The sequence below is a fragment of the Crocuta crocuta genome, unplaced genomic scaffold (assembly GCF_008692635.1).
Source record: "Crocuta crocuta isolate KB4526 unplaced genomic scaffold, BGI_CrCroc_1.0 scaffold1077, whole genome shotgun sequence".
Classification (NCBI taxonomy): Eukaryota; Metazoa; Chordata; class Mammalia; order Carnivora; family Hyaenidae; genus Crocuta; species Crocuta crocuta.
Window position 1 is genome coordinate 206,106 of NW_027528413.1, and position 4,131 is coordinate 210,236.

The window sequence follows — 4,131 nt, forward strand, 5'->3', positions numbered from 1 at the left end:
ACTTGAGCAAATCAATGAACCTCTTTGCGATTGTTTTCTCATCTGTACAGTGCAGATAATTCCTACCTTAAAGGGTTATTGTTAAAGATTAAATGATATAAAATGTGTCAAAGTATAAAGTAAAAGGCTTGGAACTTTGTAGGGGCTCAGTAAACGTTTGTTGGATCTGAAACTTCTTCGGACCAGGACCAGAATGCATCACAGGTGAGGGTCGGTCCGACCTGAGACCCATGGACAGAATGGACACACCTCATGTCACATGCAGTCACTCATGCACATACACACATGCACACACAATTAATGACTCCTTCCCCAATGCTGTCTACTTGGAGCCCCAAGGCAATGGACTCCACCTTTGTCCCTATGTAAGGGCATAACAGCCAGTGCCACACTGGGGATTAGGGGGAGAACTACAACTGTCTCCCAAAGGCCTTCTGTCCATTTGGAAGACCATCCTCTTGTTTTCATGACCCAGCACCCTGATGAGGGGACTCTCAAGGCCAGTAGGCTGCCAGGCCTCCGCATGAGAGTGTTGGCTGGTCTTTGTCTTCCACAAACATTAGGTGTGTGGCTGTCATGTTAACCTGCAGGCATGGATCAGTTGAAAGACTATTTTCCAAAGCTCTCTAGTCTACCAGCCCAGGGAGATCAATGGAGTGGCACACTGGCCTTTTCCCTGATTCTCCCAGAGGACAGAGCAGCCTGTAGAGGGCTAAGCCAGAACAGATGTAATGTATCCAGGAGGGGGTAAGCACTGGTAGTTCCTTCTTTTCTCCCTGACGTCAGGTACAAAAGTACCTATAACTTAGAAAATCTTGGTGGGGAGTGGGGTGTCTGGGGCTTGGATCCACAGGCTCGGGTAAAAGGCTGGCCCCACCCCCACCTCCAGGGCTTTGCAAGTCTATTTCATGGTCCACTCATTTGGAAATACACATTTATGTATGTGGTTGGGGGTACATTCCCAGCTAGCTCAAAGATGTTCTTTAGGACAGGGGTTGTGTGTCTCCTTCTGGACCCTGGGCCACACACTCAGCCCCTAGTACAGTTTCTGGCACATAGTAAGTAGATAGTCAAAACATGTGCCAGATGAATCAATGGACCAATGCACCTTCCTTTCATAAGAAAATTTTTGCCACCACCCACAGCCCAGGATCCTCAGAATATGTAAAAAGTGTTACCTTTGGTGTCTTGGAGGGTGGGGGAGATCCAGGGATGAGTGGCCTTGGATGCCACTTGGCAACTCAGTGCAGGGCATCTGACTACTTTTTGGGAGGTGTCTGGTAGGCCTGCCTGGGAAGACAGCTATGTCGTCATCCCTCATCTCTGCTGTAGGTAGCGTTCACTAAGACATGTGCCACCAGATTCTGACTGCTTGCAGAAACTGTCTCTGACATTTTTAAGCTTTCTTATTTGGAAATACTTTAAACATAGAGGAAAGTTGCAAAAATAAGAATAGTATAAAGAACACCTGTATGCCAGAATCACCTATTACTAACAGTTTTTACCCCATTTACTTTATTGTTTACGTGAATGCACACCCTCATAAGTGTGCATGTGTGTATGTGTGTGTGTGTGTGTATGTCTGGATCATATGATGGTAGCTTACATGCATCATGGCCCTTCATGACTAACATACTACACGCATTGCCTAAAGATAGGCATGTTCTCTACATACGGTATAGTTAAGAGCTTCAATAAATTTCACATTGATGCAATACTATTATCTAATCTGCCATTAGCACTTCAATTTTATCTGCTGGCGCAATGATGTCCTTTACAGCATTTCCCTCTCCATCATAGGATCTGGTCTAGGGCGAGGTATTGCTTTTAGTTGTCAGGTTTAACCTGGAACATTTCCACAAACTTACTTTGTCTTGTGTGGCATTAGCATTTTTAATAGAATGTTCCTCATTTTGGGTTTGTCTGATACAGAAACTGTCTTTTAAATACCCTGCACTCAGGAATAGTTCTAAGAGATATGAATGGCGCGAGACTGCTGAAGCTGACCTCCCTGTCTCTGCTGGTGGAAGGCACAGACCACCAGAGGGAGCAGCTGTGCCTGGCACTTCCTGATTGAAGCACGCACCTCCTCTGGGAAACACCATTGTCCCTCAGCAACAGGGGAGCCATTCAAGCCTAGTCCAATGCCCCTACCTGTCACCAACCCCCAAATTGAGCCACGGAGTGTAACAGCAGCCAGGGCCTGCTTTCAGATCATACCACCGTGGGACCCAGGGCATCATGTATTCAGCAGGTATGTGTTACTTTGAGCCCAGATGGAGATTCAGGCATGTCTGGCACATTGAGCAGACACCCCCATGGTGGGGCCTTTAGGGGGATCAGGATGGAACATCTTTGGCACCTTTATCAACATGCAAATGGGGGGCGCAGGGAGGGAAGCAGGGAAGGGGTTCAGTACTTTTTAAACACCTTCATGGGCAGAGTACATGAAGATGGGGTCTAGAATAAGGAAAAACACGGGAGATGTCAAAAACAGATGGGTTTGTTACCTACTGGGGACTTTCAGACACAATTGGGGTATTTTACATGATGCCTGGAATTCCTGTATGAGCAGATGTGGGCAAGAGCTGGTGAAATTTAAGCTAATTTTTAACTGAGACTTCCATCTACTTCCACTAGCTGGTAAGGCCAGGGAAAATCAGTTCCCATGTAGATTTATGATCGGGGCCCAGAAAGGCACAGACAAAAGGTGAATACTCACAAGTGGGGTCTTATCCACCCACAGAGCTCAGAATGAGGGACCAGACCAAACAATGGGGTATTTACCTTTCACCAATCATACATGCCTCATTTGTATGTAGTTTTTTTTGGCCTAACCCAGTTGAAAATTCAGAACGTTACTACTTCCCATTTCCTGGAGTAGCCGAATACTGAAACTTACTCTGGCGCACAGTTCACATACATAACTGCCTCACTTTTTCCCCATCCACAGGGAATCCTGATCAGGGATGCCATCAACCAAGAGGTCTTTTCCAATCAAGAAACAGAGTGGCTCCCACACAACTGATGTTGTCATAATGCAGTAGATCCAATGCCAGGAACCTTTATTTGCACCAAATGTACACTCACACCCAGAAGTGAAGGTCTAGGACCTCAGAGTATGAAGTTCAGTGCTCACAGCCGTACCTCATTACACAGTGACCTTTCCCTGCAGGTGATTCAATACCAGTTTTTTAAACTCATGTATTCAGGTGTCAGATAGATAGGAAAATGCATATATCATAAGGGTACAACTTGATAAATTTCTAGAAAATGAACAGAGCTGTGCAAACAACATCCAAATCAAGAAACAGAACATTATCCATAAGTCAGGACCCACTTCTTCTTCCTTCCAGTCAATAACCCCAAAGAGTAAACACTATCCTGACTTCTTTCATTGTAGATTAGTGTTGCCATTTTGTGCCTTCTATAAAAGGAATGGTTCAGTATGTTTGCTTTTATGTCTGGCTTCTTTGGCTCAACATTTTATGAGCTTCAGATCTGAAGTCTTTTTGTCAAGAAAAATTATGAGGAGTGATATTATTTCTTTCTAATGAACCAAAAGTAAGAATCCATACTCTTCCAAGTGATTTCTGACATATTGAATCAATTCAAAGGGACATAGGCCATTGCAAAGGTGGACCTTGAGAGTATCTAATCTCAGGTATAAGAAAATAGTGGATGGAAAATAGTCTTCCAGAGAATCTTGGGATATTTAAGTACCCCAGAAATGTTAATCTTCGGTCCTGCTCTAATAATCTTGGACCTCAGCCCTGATCCAGTAGCTCTACTGGGATACTCTATTCTAGTAAATCCTCAAACTTTAACGTGCAGCAGAGTCATCTTGAGGGCTTATTAATACACAGATGGCTGGGTCCTGCCCCTAGAATTTCTGATTCCAGTAGATCTGGGATGGGGGCTTGGGAAATTGCATTTCTAATACATTCCTAGGTGATGCTTCTGGTTCTGGGATCACACTTTGAGAACCAGTGTTCTTTTCGGTTTACTTTCACACAAACTGATACTCAGAGCCCAAGAAGGCTATGAAGGTGCTCCAGGGAGCACCTTGGAGAGCATCTTGGGGAGCAAGGGGGTGGATATATTTTGAAAAATTAATGTTTATTTGTTTTT

General features: G+C 44.5%; 1 long non-coding RNA gene across 1 annotated transcript in view; it reads left to right on the forward strand.

Moving 5' to 3' along the window:
- LOC144223528 (uncharacterized) overlaps nt 1–3,449 on the forward strand; it is a 23,063-nt gene extending 19,614 nt beyond the window's left edge. Inside the window, exons 2-3 of the long non-coding RNA XR_013332722.1 lie at nt 1,962–2,254; nt 2,954–3,449. This is a non-coding gene — a long non-coding RNA (uncharacterized LOC144223528). The remainder of the gene's footprint in view (nt 1–1,961; nt 2,255–2,953) is intronic.
- The last annotated feature ends 682 nt before the right edge of the window (nt 3,450–4,131 follow it).